At 35.3% G+C, this 14,801-nt stretch overlaps 1 long non-coding RNA gene across 1 annotated transcript; it reads right to left on the bottom strand.

Moving 5' to 3' along the window:
• Positions 1-8,590: 8,590 nt before the first annotated feature.
• Positions 8,591-9,407, bottom strand: LOC133037811 (uncharacterized). Its single transcript, XR_009687797.1, has 2 exons — positions 8,998-9,407; positions 8,591-8,917 (listed from the first exon to the last, which is right to left on the bottom strand). It is a non-coding gene; the product is annotated as an uncharacterized LOC133037811 (long non-coding RNA).
• Positions 9,408-14,801: the final 5,394 nt, after the last annotated feature.

Here is a 14,801-nt window from a genome sequence, read left to right as displayed (position 1 = left end):
TCAAAAATAAGAATCCAACGTTGTCCTGGTAGGCGAGAATCAAGGTTATTCTCATTTTATGAGCTTCCACCATTGTTTCATGTTTCATAAGTTTATCTCTAAGTAGTCACCGTAGGGGAGAGTCTAATAGAGACGAAAACTTACAAAACACTTATCAAATGAGATCTTACGGTGTTAAATGCGTTCAACGAATAACCATCCATAGGGGGACGAAGTCTAGCGTCTCGAGGTTATATTGAAAATATTTAACTATTGTAAGACCAACAATGGAGATCGAATATCCTAATAATAATAAAGCTCATTATTTAAAGAGAGTTGTATTTTCTTTGATACTTACTTTAATCTATTTATTTTGAATATAAATTTATTTAATTAAAATTTCCAATTTAGAATGAAAAATTCTAATTATAAATTTTAATTTAATATTTATAAATTTTACTTAGATGGATATGAAAATAACATGAATTTCTTCCATCTTAGTAATAATTTCCAATAAATATTTAGAAAAATATTCAATTTAAGTTGTTACAAAATTTAATTTTCTATAAATATATATTGCATTTCAAAAAATTAAAGTATTTAAGAATACAATTTTCGAAAATGCATATTAAAATAAAAAAAATCCTGGAAAAAATTATTCTAATTTAATGTTGGCCCAAAATTAATTAATAAAATTAATTTACAACAAAAAATATAATTTTCCTATTTAATTAAATATATAAGAAAAATTTCAAATATTTAAGTATGATGATGAAAATCAACTTAAATATTAATTTTCTATTTAATTAAATACACTAGAAAAATACTTCAAGCAAAAACAGACAATATCTATCTAGATTTTCATGGACTAATTAATTCATTTTCTAATTAAATATATTTTACCTCATTTATTTTAATTAATCATTAAATGAAAAATCATTGATTTAAGTTGGCCCAAAATTAAAATAAATAATTTACAAATTTAGTCTATTTTTTCAAATAAAATTTGAAATTCCAGCATTTAAGAAATGCAATTTCGAAATTTGATTAATAAAATAAAGAAAAAAATATATTTTGAAAATTATTTAAATTTAGTTAAAAAAATAAATTTCAACTAAAAATATCATGATGAAAATCAACTTAGATATTAATTTTCAAATTAATTAAATGTATTAAATTCAAGAAATAAATAATTAAGTTTAGAGAAGGCTTAATTATTAATCTCTAGTTTAATACTAGGAAAAATATACTTAAAATAAATTGTACCAAAATTAATTATATAAATAATTAATTTCACAATGTATAATTTTTTCCTATTAATATTAGAAATAATAAGTAGTCTCAAATAACTATCTAGAAAATATCTTATTTGACTAAGTATCTTTTCCACAAAATTTAAAAAAAAAAAAATATCTAATTTAAGTTATATTAGAAAAAATCTAGAACTTAAATATTTTCAAATTTAAATTTAATTAAATATCAAAAATTAAGTTGTAACCACTTAATTTGAAAATATTCTATTTTAAGTTAATATTCGAAAAGATATCAACTTAAAAAATATCTAAAGAATCTTAATAACCAATTCCTCAACTTAATTTTGAAATTTTAAATCCAAAAGATATTCAGATTTAAGTTGATTAGTTAGAGATAACTAAATATCAACTTAAAAAGGAATATTTAATGAAAAATTTAAATTAAGCTTCAGAAAGAATCTAGCTGGTTATAATTCTATATTTAATTAAATAAAAGAAAATACATATAGTTTAGCTTCGAATAAAATTCTTTAAACTATGATTTTCTTAAATTAATTTCAAAATAAATGAAATTAATTATGTTGCTAATCAATTTTATTAGGTTAAACTAGTTTAATTAACCTAGTACAGTTATTCAAATCACGCAAATGGGCCTTCACAATTGGGGTAGTTCATGTGAGGGGGTGCTGGGTTCAGTATGTCGTACCCACTACTATGGCTCCCAACTCTCACACAAGGCCCAAAAGAGAGGAATTTAACCTTAAAATGAACAATTGTTATTAATTGAATAGGCCCAAAAACTAAATGGGCCTAAATAAAATCTATCAAAAACTATGATATTTTATTTAGCAACAACAACCTATATGCATCTATAAGGAAATTAAACACATAGGCTCACACAGGCACATAATTTGGATGGATCCTATCATGTTGCTAGGTCATACACAGATGAAAGAAGATTGTGAAAATATACCTATTACAAATTATTTACTTGACCAAGGGAGCCATGAGTTAAAATCAGATCATTGGATCTCTCAACAAGTTAACCATGGCTATTTGCAATCAAGCAATAATAGGTTTTAAAAACTTACAAACAAGCTAAAACACATACTCCTGCAACAAGATTAGCTGGATAGTTGGATGTAGGATTTATTTAATTTTAAATAAATAATTTCGAAATATTAATTAAAAAAAATTATTTTCGAAAATAATAAAATAAAGTAAAATTTCAAAATTTCAAAATTTTAAAAAAAAAGAATATTTAAAATTAAACCTACAATTTTGAAAAATTAGGTTTCAACCAACCTAAATATCATTACAAAATTTGTTAACTACTTTTAAAAATTTAATGTTATTTTATAAATAAAAATTAAATAAAAAATTAAAAAAGATAAATGAATATCTTTTTCAGATTTTAAATATAATTTAAATAAATAAAATAAAAAAATTTAAAAGTTAGCAAAATATCTTACATCTATTTAAAATTACATGATTATAGTTATCTTATTTTAAATTTAAATAAGGTCAAATTATTTTTTAAAAAAAAATTAATTTAAAAAATTTAATATCTGACCTTAAATTTAAAAATAAGATCAGATATAATCAAATTTAAAAATAAGATAGATAATTAAGCAAAAAGATAGATATTTACTATTTTCAAATTCAAATTACACTTTTTCTCGCTTGTTTCTACTCCTCCTTGTGCGATTTCCCTCTTCAATCTTCCATGGCATCAGGTAGGCGTGTGATGCTCTGATTCTCTTCCCATGGTGAAGAAGAGGAAAGGTACATCGAAGCCTCGTGCAGCCAATATCACCGTAGCTGCTGCAAGCCCGGAGCTGTCCTCAATCCAAGATGAAGCTACGGAGGTCTTCCTAGACCCGTGCGATGAACTGGAACCGGAGAAGGAGGTTGTTGCAGAAGTGGAAAAGTCGATTCCTAAATCGACGGCTTGGGCGGACGATACGGAGGTGATGGATTGTCAGGCATCTGCTCAGTTCACCTGGAGTAAATTCAATCTGAATCAGGTAAAAACCCCTTCCTCACAGCTCTCTTATACTGAACCTTCCAAAGTTGGGGATCAGGTGTTTGCTAATTTGGATTTGGATGAAGTGGAAATAGAGGCTTCATATTGGAGATCATCGATAGTGTGTATTGTTTTAGGGGCAAATCCTCCTTTTAGAGTGTTTGAAGGTTTTATCAAAAGAATTTGGGGGAATTTGGGAGTGGAAAGAATTGTTAGAATGCACTCAGGGTTTACACTTGTAAGTTTCAAAGATGAGGTTACTCGGAATGTCATTCTTGAAACTGGAGTAATTCAATTTGATAGAAAACCAGTGATTCTTAGGCCTTGGTCTGAGGATATGGACACAGCACGGATGGTCAAATCGGTCCCGGTTTGGGTGAGGTTAAATGGTTTGGGACTCCAATATTGGGGGAAGAAGAACTTGAGTGCTCTTGTTAGTACGATAGGAAAACCGATCATGGCCGACAAGGTTACTCTTGAGAGATCTATGATCAAGTATGCTCGGGTGTTAGTGGATGTTGAGATTAAGGAAGACCCCCCGAAAACTATTGCTTATGTTAATGAGAAGAAGCAATTAATGGAACAATCTGTTGAATATGAGTGGTTGCCTACCAAGTGTACGGCTTGCGATATGCTTGGACACTCCATTTCCAACTGCAACAAAGGGAAACCGATTATATGGAAGAAAAAACAGCAAGGGAATAATAACAATGCTGCCAAACAGGAAGTTAGTAACAGTGAGAAACCAATGGATAGTGTCAAGGAATTTGAAACGAATGTTACTGATGCTAATCATTCTGATATATCTGCTACTAATATTACTATACCTACTGGTGATAGTAAAGGGGATAGGGGAGAATTTCCTGATGGTGTAGGGGCATTGAAACATATGGATATACAGCCTAATAATGAGCAGTGGGTGACTCCTAAGAGGAAAGGTACTAAGTATGTCATTAGGCCGCAACAAGAAGCAACTACCAGTAATGACTATGAAGCATTAGAGGATGCAGAGGGGATGTTGGCTACTGATATTAGAAACTTGTCAAATGGATAGTCTCAATCTTTTAGGTTGGAATGTTAGGGGGCTGAATAATGTGGAGAAGCAGCGTGAAGTGTTTGATCATTGTAAGATAAATAAGGTGGGTTTCGGGGCTCTTTTTGAGACTAAGATCCATCATGATAGAGTTAGCAAACTTATGACTAATAATCCGTATTGGAAGATTCATTCCAGTCAAGAGATTTCTTTTAGAATTTTGTTGATTTGGATTGATAAACTTGTTAAAGTGGATATTTTGATGGAAGATAGGCAATTTATTCATTGTAAACTCAAAATGGTGGGTTACAAGGAGGAGTTTTTTCTCACTGCGGTTTATGGTAGCAACTCTCTAAATGAGAGGAAAGATCTTTGGAATAAGCTTACTAGCATTGGGCACCTAAAAGCTCCTTGGATTATCCTTGGAGACTTTAATGCTATGTTTGCCTACAAAGATAGAAGTGGAGGAAGGAAAATTAGAGACATTGAAATCCAGGATAGTCAATCTTGGCTTGCTAATGGTCAAGTTGAAGAGATGAAGACTTCAGGTTCCTTTTTTACTTGGTCCAATAACCACGAGGAGGAAAGCCGAGTGTACTCAAAGCTGGATCGTGTTTTCACAAATGAAAGTTGGTTAGATCATTTCCCGAATACAGAAGCAAGCTTCAGATGGGGGGCCCTCTCAGATCACAGTTACTGCCTAGTCAAGCATATCAAGGTTGGTAATTGTGGAATTAAACCTTTTCGGTTTTGCAATCACTGGGTGTTCCGAGAGGATTTCAAAGATAATGTTCTCACTACGTGGAAGAACTACAAGGTCACAGATTTGAATTCGCTGCACCAGCAACTTTTTAGGGTGAAACACACTTTGAAAAGCTGCTATGTTCAGAAGAAAGAGGATATCACTGGCCTATACAATGAAGCTCGAGACAAGTTTATAGAAGCTCAAGAAGCCTTGGCAAACAATCCGAATAGTCCTTCAGCTGTTCTAACTGAAAAAATAAGCCGTGCTAGCTACTTTGGTGCTCGAAAACAGTACTTCAGCTACCTTCACCGAAATTCTAAAGCTTGTTGGCTAAAGCTTGGTGATGAAAATACAAGCTATTTTCATGCTATCATGAAAAAGAGGAGAGCTGCAAACAGAGTGTGTTCTTTCACTGACAATGGGATGGTTGTTGATGATTATGACAAAGTGATTGAGCATTTTGAAAATCATTTCCGCAATTTCATGGGGAGACAGAGTTCGGCTTCAAGACGTTTGGAAGTGGACTGCCTGGAGTATGGGAATAAGCTTACTGTTGAACACCAGTTCAAACTCATTCGGCCGTTCAACAAGAAGGATGTCAAAGAAGCTTTATTTAGCATTCACTCATCCAAAAGTCCGGGCCCTGATGGTTTTGGAGCGTGTTTTTTCAAAGAGCTTTGGAATGATATTGGGGACGATTTCTCTTGTGCTGTGTTGGGTTTCTTTCAATCTGGAAAACTTCCTCAGGAAGTGAGTGCTACATCCATATCTCTAATTCCCAAGATTGATAATCCTCAAGGAGCTTCTGACTACAGACCAATAGCCTGCTGCACCACAACTTACAAATGCATTTCAAAGATGATTTGTACTAGACTCTCGGAAGTTCTGCCTGGGCTTATTCATGGAAACCAAGGTGCCTTTGTTAAGAAGAGACTTTTAGCTCATAATGTTTTGATTTTGCAGGATCTTCTTAAAGGTTATACTAGGAAGAACATTTCTTCTCGCTGCATCATGAAAATTGACTTGAGCAAGGCCTATGATACGGTTGATTGGTGCTTTGTGGCTGATATCTTAAAAGCTCTCCGCTTTCCATCAAAGTTTATTAGCTGGATTTTAAGCTGTCTTCAAGGAGCTACCTATAGCCTGTTGCTTAATGGAAGAATACAAGGCTCCTTTAAGGGTGAAAAAGGCCTTCGTCAAGGGGACCCAATGTCACCGCTTTTGTTTGTGCTCATAATGGAATATTTATCTAGACTTCTGATACAGAGTTCTAAGACGAAAGGTTTCGGATTCCACTCTCTTTGCAAATCTTTAGGCCTGGTCAATCTTTGCTTTGCAGACGATCTTATTCTCTTTTGCAAGGGCAATGAGAAATCAGTTCAGATAGTGAAAGAGGCCTTCCAACGGTTTAGTGAAGCAACTGGTCTATCTGCCAACAAGGCCAAATCAACGGTGTTCTTTGGGGGTATTCCAACTTCTTGTAGACAGAGACTTGCCAACATATTACAAATGGAAGAGGGCTCTTTCCCTTTGAAGTACTTAGGTGTGAACCTTCGGCCTACCAAGTGGCGTTCTGCTGATTGTGGTATCATCCTTGACAAGCTTCACAAGAATCTACACACTTGGGCTAGTAGGAACCTCTCTTTTGCCGGACGAGCCCAATTAATCCATTCAATTCTCCTTGGTATAAGGAACTATTGGATGGGTTTATTCTTGCTTCCTCAAAAAATCACAGCGGCTATTGACAAATGTTGTAGAGACTTTCTTTGGGGATCTAAAGGGACCAGAAGCAACTTCCACATTCCTTCTTGGAGGAAAGTTTGCCTCCCCAAGAACTCAGGAGGGCTTGGCTTCAGAGAAGGGAAGGTTTGGAACATAGCTCTTATGGCAAAGCATATTTGGGCAATTTCGAGCAAACAAGACAATCTTTGGGTTTGGTGGATTGATGCGGTTTATCTGAAAGGGTTGAGCTTCTGGACAGTTGAATTCAAACAAGATGCGAGCTGGTACTTCAAAAAAATCCTCCGTCTTCGCTCAACTGTCTATGAATCCAATGTCATGGCTGCTGTCAAAAGAGGTAAATTCAGTGCTAAGCTTTTTTATCTCTCTTATATTCAAGCTTGCAAGGTTGATTATGCAAGAAACATCTGGAATAGAATGGTCCTTCCCAAGCATCGTTTCATAGGTTGGCAAATCGTGAACAATCAACTGCTAACCAGGGACAACCTCAGCCGTTTTTTACCAATTTCTTCCCCGTTATGCCCGGTCTGCTGTCAGGCTAATGAAACGCACCAGCACCTGTTTGTGCACTGCTGTTTTACCCGGAAGCTGGCTGGTGAGATTAACAATTGGTGTGGCCAATTTGAATGGCCAGTTGACATGAACATATGGTTCTCCAAGACAGCCAAAAACTTGCAGGAAAAGATTATTAATACTGTGATTTTGGCAACTTTATACTTGGTTTGGACAAACAGAAACAGGTGTGTTTTTGAGATGAATTGTAAGATTGTTTGTGCTTTGAGCAAAGAGATCAAAGATAGTGTAAAGTCTAGATGTCTTTTGGGTTGTAATGGGGGAAAAGGGAAGATTGATAACTATATATTCAATGTAATTAACAGCTGGTTGTCAGGGGCTGTTCTCGGCCTGCTGGGGTTGTTTTTCTTGTTTGTATTTTGCCTGTTTTGAATAAAAAGATTTCTTCTTGTTCAAAAAAAAAAAAGGAATAGTAAATGTATAAATACAGAACTACACAAAAAATCGGAAGTTAAATCCATGAAATAGCATGAAAAAACGAAGAATAACGAAAAATTTGCGAGCTGTACGAACAGTATGCTGAGCATACATGTCTGCGCGCGCATGGGGAGGTGTTTGGGCGTGAAAACTCGGCGCAGGGGGAGGTTGCATGATTTCCGCGCGCGCACGAGGTGCAGCGACACCACCTCGATTTTTCGAAAATTCAAAAAATCATAACTAATTCAAATTAAATCGAAATTGAGTTCTGTAAAAAGGTAACTTGCTTAATTTTTCCCATACTATCTAATAAAATAATTCCAGAAACATATATTCAATTATTTTTAACGAAAATTCACAAACATCAATCAATCATCAAATAACACTCAATACAACATGATACCATCCAAAAACATCAAACAATCGTTTTAAAGTCCAAATTTCTTGCAACACTACTACAAAAAATCCCTTTTATGTCCATTAAAGTTGGACTAGATAAGTCTTCCTAGTCCCTTTTTGTGTTGGACATAATATCAAGGGACATAAAAAGTATATTTTTCATGTCCAATAATATTGGACTAGAAAAACATTTCTAGTCCAACATTGATGGACTTGAAATTGGGATGCTATTTTAATGTCCAATTTTGCTCCACTAGAATCTATATAATTTTTCTAAAAAAAAATAATAATTAAATTTAATATTATAAAAATAAAATAGAAACAATTAATAAATCATGGGTAAAAATCTTTTAACTACATATAATTCTAACAAATTAATTTAAACGAATATATATAATTCCAACAATTTTTTATAAACTAAAAGATGTAAAAACTTAATATTCATTTACACTGAATAAATTTACACTGAATAAGAAAATAAATTTTACAAAATGAAAAATGAAATGAACATAAAAAACTTAATTGAAATAGTTAATTACAAACAAAATGTCATTGTTACAAAAACAAAATAACACTGATGTGGTTTGGACGATTTTTACAAATCAGCAAAAACAATCTCGCCCGACTCAGATCGGCAGCCACGAACCTTAGCTAAACCGGCCAGTACAATCAACGACGAACATTAAATAGTGACTTGAACCTGACGTTAATCCGAAACCAGGAACGTCGACTTGAACCCGCACCATCGACCCCTGCAAAAATGAGAGAGAGAGAGAGAGAGAGAGAGAGAGACCAAGAGAATAGAAAATAGAGATCGACATAGGGTACTTACTTGATGGGGCTTGTTGGGGACGGGGACGGCAACGGTCGTCCAACGTTTTGTGCACAGAGACAAAGAGAAACTGATCAACAAGCAAGAATAACGGTTGTCGCTCGATTTCCACGGTCGTCGCTCGATTTCCACAGTCGTCGCTCGATTTCCACCATTGCTGCTATTACTCAACTCCGGTCATCCTCTAGCTTATGTCCGGGAAGAGCCTCTAAGAACAACCCCTCACCATCGACGCAAAGAGCCACTAAGAACAACCCCTCACCATCGAGAACCCCTTCGCGAACCACCGAGAGAGATAATAACAAGAATAACTATGAAACAAAGAGAGAGAAGAGGCGAGAGAGTTGAGTTTCGGATTGAGATTGAGAAGGCTTTGTGTTTTGTTTAGGCGTGCGGCTGAGTTTAGGAGTGCGGCTCTGGTGCCAGTTGTTGGAATTTATTTTACCAGGATCTAGATTTACTAACAAGTATGTTGGATTAACAACCTAATATGAATTCTAAAACAATGAAAATAAACACATATAAAGTTAGAAAACCTTACATTGGGTGCACCGGAATATCATGACTCCTTCCGTTCAGATCTCTAGCCTTTGATTCCTTTCTGTAGCAGAGCATCACCAAGATCTGAACATGGATCTTCTTTTCTCCTTCTTTGATGCAGAATTTCCATAGTCTTACATACTATGATTGAAATACCACTTGATGTGTGTGGGCATTACTCATTCACTCAAGGAATTTTCGAAAATACAAAGAAAAGAAAAGAGAGAGAGGTGTGTGAGAAAATTTCTGAGGGAAACTAATGTGATCAAAGATGTGTCTGTTTCCTCAAGCCAACACTTTCTATTTATAGAAAACCCTCTAGGTTTAGGTTAGAATTGTATGACATTAAAATAATGGAAACTACAAATGGAAATTCTCATGCATAGTGGCCGGCCATACAAAGGGTATTGGGCCTCACTTTGTAACTTTCCCATTTTGTTATTTTCCATTCCCATTTTCTCAAAAATTCCAATTTTCCAATTTAACCTTTTAAATGCCAATTCTAATTATTTAATAACTTGAAAATAATTATTAAATAATATTGCCATTTTATATATTTATTAATTTAGACATGTAAAGTCTCTTAATCAATAAATAAACCTAAAATCTCTTTTCTTTACAATTTCGCCCTTGCTTAGTGAAAATTCATAAAGTAGACATAGTCTAACTTTTAGAATTATAATTGATTAATTAAAATCAATTAACTGAGTCTTACAAGCAGTATGGTCTCAACTAGTATGGGGACCATGGGTCTATATAACCGAGCTTCCAATAAGTGGAACTGAATTTACCAAGTGAATTCCCTAACTTATTAATTCCTCATTGAATCCACACTTAAAACCTGGAATTGCACTCTCAGTCATATAGAACACTCTATATGTTCCATGATATAGACACGTCATTAGTTATCCATTGTTATAACCCTAATGTGATGAATGATCTTCGATATAGATGATTTACACTATAAAGGGATTGAATTACCGTAACACCCTACAATGTATTTTATCCTTAAAACACTTAACCCTGTATAAATGATATTTCAGCTAAGTGAAATGAGATCTCCACTATTTATTTTTGTTTGGTTAAGCTCGAAGGAAATCATCCTTTACTTTCTATTCGTCAGATAGAAGCTATAGATTCCATATTTATGTTAGCGCTCCCACTCAATTGCATTACCGTGTTCCCAAAATGTACGTATCACCCTGACCCAAAAGTAGGCTTAACTAACAAATCAAAGAACACGAATAACACTCTTGAGATTGAACCTAACCATATCAAGATTAAGATCATTTGATCTAGGATCAACAGGTGATATTGAATTGAATAGATATTTCGGTAAGTTTTAATGTATCTAATCAAAGTTCAATATCGGTCCCTTCCGATATATACTCCATACATCCGATACTGGTAAACTTTGCCAATGTCCTAGAAAGGACATAAAACTTTTCCAAGGTATAAGAATACCTATCGCTGATTATACCATGTCAGTCTAAATCCAGTGTTCTGAAAAATCAGGGAATAAATTTTTGAACATATAATTAAGATTATATTCCACTGTGCTGACAACACTATAATCTTTAACAAACTCATATGTTCTGGACTTAAAAAGAATTCATACATTATACACATATAATCATGAAATAAATCATGTGAACCATGCAACATAAAATGTTATTTCTGATCTTTATTAATAAGTAAATCTGATTATATGAAATGAGCTTTATTTAGGGCATAAAACCCAACAACGTGGACATGCCACGTCAGGTGGACAAAATTTGGGATAACATTTATCCCCCAAGTCATTGTTCGAACATCTGGTCGGATAGGGACTTTCTAGCTCTCATCCTGTTTGTAGCAGTCTCTGTTGAGTAGCCTTGTCTAGCCAAGTGTTAGCTTTTTTCTTGGTATGCTTTTGGATCTTTGATCTTCTCTCTCTATATACATCTCATTTTCTCTTCTTGGATATCTCTTCTTTGTACTTTCCATTAACAAGTTTAAAGCAATTTTTAAGCTTTTGGAAACTTTTTGATTCTCATGTTAGTTTGTAATCTCTTTAGTATATTGATCCTCATGACTTTTTTGAAATGTATAATGTGTGACTTTTTGATGGAAAAGATTAAATTATGTCCTTTGTTGTGATTCTTGACTCTTTGAGTCATAAAGAATACGAGGCACATATTCGAGTTTTGAAAGAAGAACAGACATTAAGATTCAAAACTTACCTTGGCCGGCGTAGGAGGTCTTGCTTAAGACCTGGCCGACCCTAGGGCTTAATTATGGGAGTTGGCCAGCTCTAGGGTTTTACCCTATAAAGCTAGCCTGTTCATGCTTGGGTTTGGTGAGCCTAGCCAGTTCTTGACTGAGTCATGGGACCCTGGCTGACCCTTTCAAAGCTTGAGAACCTTGGACGGCATGGGCCTTAGTTCCAAGTGGATAGCCAGTTTTCTATCCTCTTTTGACTTTGGCAAGAACTGGCTCTATAGGCATATATTACCTTAGTCTCATACGTGGTTCCCTTGGAAACTCTATATGAAACTTACTGGTGAGTCTATTATAGTTGAATGTTCAAATTAAGACTCATCATGGCTTGGAACCTGTAAGGAACTCTGCCTTAGCTGTAGCCCAGTACGTGGCCCCTGTAGGAGCTCTGTCTGGTTCTTTTCTAGCTATACGGTTCATGTAGGGCCTTAACCTCATGCATCTGAATTAATTTTATATTCGGCCTCAAGGCTTTCATGTTCTTGCTTTGGCCTATAGGCCCTCTATTTTCAAACACTACGATTATTTAGCCTTAAAGCCTTCTACAACGAACATATTATTGTCCTGGCTATCTTCTTATAATCTTGACATGTAAGGGTTTGGATTTACTTTGTCAATCCAAAGTATGTGTATACGACTTAGAGGCAGGTTTTGTAGCTCATTCTAAGCATTGAAATTTCTCTGAATAAGTTCTTTATAGCAGTTCGATGCATTGTACAGTGTGGGTGCCCCCAAGTGACCATACAGACTCAGGTCTCTTGGTCACTTGCTATTCACAAAATTTCACAGACCTTGCATGGGACTTTTCTTAGGGTTTCGCCTGTTGTACGCATGTGGAACTAAAAGAATAACTTAAAGAAGTTAATCTTTTTAGCAAGTAGTTTAGATATAGTTGGTCTTACGTGTAACAAAAGCTTACAACTTAGTGTCTACTTTTGAAATCACGTAGTGGCTACCCCTACGCGGCTTAGCGCGCAACGGCCATCACTGAAGAGTGAGGGGAGGCCGTGCTAAAAAGCAATGGGTACTAGCTCATTTACGGGTTCCTGCACGGTGAAATGTTAGAGGAACTAATTGACAAGTTGGCTGGTGAGAGTACTTATCGAGATGTTCCCTATTTCAGTGTTTGGGTACAAGTTCCAACTCTAAGTTCTCGTTGTACTTGACAGACTTGTATGCACCTTTATTGTTATCTTGTAACATGGTGCGGACCTTTTTAGTTTGGTCCAAACATGCTTACTGTAGGACCTTTACTGTTAAGAAATATTCTTCAGGGAGTAATTCTCTTACATAGAATTTCTTTCTTTTATGTATTTGTTGAAGGGTCTGGTAACTCTTTATGGGAAGCCATGCAGCTTTGAGTTGGCTTGGTCTTCTTTCTCTTTTGTCAATGGATCCTATGTAAGATATTGTTTACCGCTAGGTCACTATAGACCAGAAGTATGAAAGCAGACTGCTAGTGGATAGGGCTGGCGAGGGCGAGACTAGGTGGTAGCCACATTAGAGCCTTGCTTGCCCATTTAGAGGAGGCTACGGCTGGCCAAGTCATTGATTCTATGGTCGGCCAACTTGTGGAGGTGGTGGCCGGCCAAGTTGATGGCTCTATGGTTGGCCAGCTTGTTCAGGCCAGGGTCGGCTGTTAGGCTATTTTTAGCCTATATTTTGGATCTATTTTATGTGCGTTTTTCACCGTGTTGGGACAGAATTACGCTTGTTTTCTATGTTTTCAGGTTCTTTGGAATAATAGAGGTCTCGGGATGCAAAAATCCAGTAAAAGACGAGCTGAGCCAAGAAAAACACCATTTTGAAGAAGTAGGCATATCTGGCCGCGGCTAGAGACAGCTTGGCCGCGGCTAGATCACCAAGCAGATAGGCAGAATTTTGAAGCTACAGTCGCCGCGGCGAGATACACCCTCGTCGCGGCCATATAAAAGTTACAGAACCATCATTTTTAGCATCGATCTGGACGCAGCGAGACCATACTTGGCCGCGGCGAGATTCCGTACGACTCAGGGGTATTTTTGTCCGACGAACCCTAAAAATTAGATATAGATAGAAAAGTGTGATTGGAAGTCAGGGGAAGCGATTTGGAACCCTAAAACACAGCAGAAAGAGGCAAGAAGAGCAGAGGAAATCAAAGTGAAGATCCAGAGTTATTCCACCAACAGTTTCTTTCTCTATTCTGTTTTAATTTCTTTATGTTGAATATTGTTATAGGAATGGTTATGGATTTATTTCTGAACTAAATTTCCCATTTAGGGAGGATGGTGATTGTTGTTTAATGTTTTGCCTAGTTAATGTTTAATTGTCATTCCTCCATTCTTGTTTGTGAAATTATCTTAATTTGTGCTTAATTTCATGTTTAAGATTGATCACCTTGTGCATGCTTTATGATCTCAATTCGAAATCGGAAAAGTGAGAATTGAGAATGCTAAAATTTGGATAATCGATGTTCTATGTGAAACGAGAGTATTCACATGACTTATGTGACGAGTAGATTATTACCTAATGCTGATTTCATGTTAGTTTAGTTAAGGAATTAATTAGATAATATGTGATTTAGAACCTAGAAGATCTGAAAAGAGCTAGGTTACTTTATAATCTGTCATTCACTACAAGAATAGGATAGCAATTAGGCATTAACGATTTGGGTAAACAACAACAGGATTCTCCTCCCTATCATCTCATCTTGTTTAACTTTAACTGTGTTATTAAGTTTTCTGAATTATTTTAATTCTTCTTAAATAATAAATACTTTTGATTTGCCAAATAGAATTATAAGTATAGTTTAGTAGTAATTAATCCAATTCCCTGTGGTTCGACCTCACTTGCGTGAGCTACTACTTGACTGCGTATACTTGCGTAGTAATTATTAATTTTCGCAACATCGCCCAGCCTTTCGAAGGTTAGACCGATGCTGCAGTTTGATCCCGTCTAAACTCGGTTGGCTTTGCCCCCCGGCATAACTATCGTAAAGCCTTTGTGCACTTTTTTCAATAGCTATT

This window comes from Cannabis sativa, chromosome 5, assembly GCF_029168945.1.
Source record: "Cannabis sativa cultivar Pink pepper isolate KNU-18-1 chromosome 5, ASM2916894v1, whole genome shotgun sequence".
Lineage (NCBI taxonomy): Eukaryota > Viridiplantae > Streptophyta > Magnoliopsida > Rosales > Cannabaceae > Cannabis > Cannabis sativa.
This window is presented reverse-complemented; position numbering and strand designations above follow the sequence as displayed.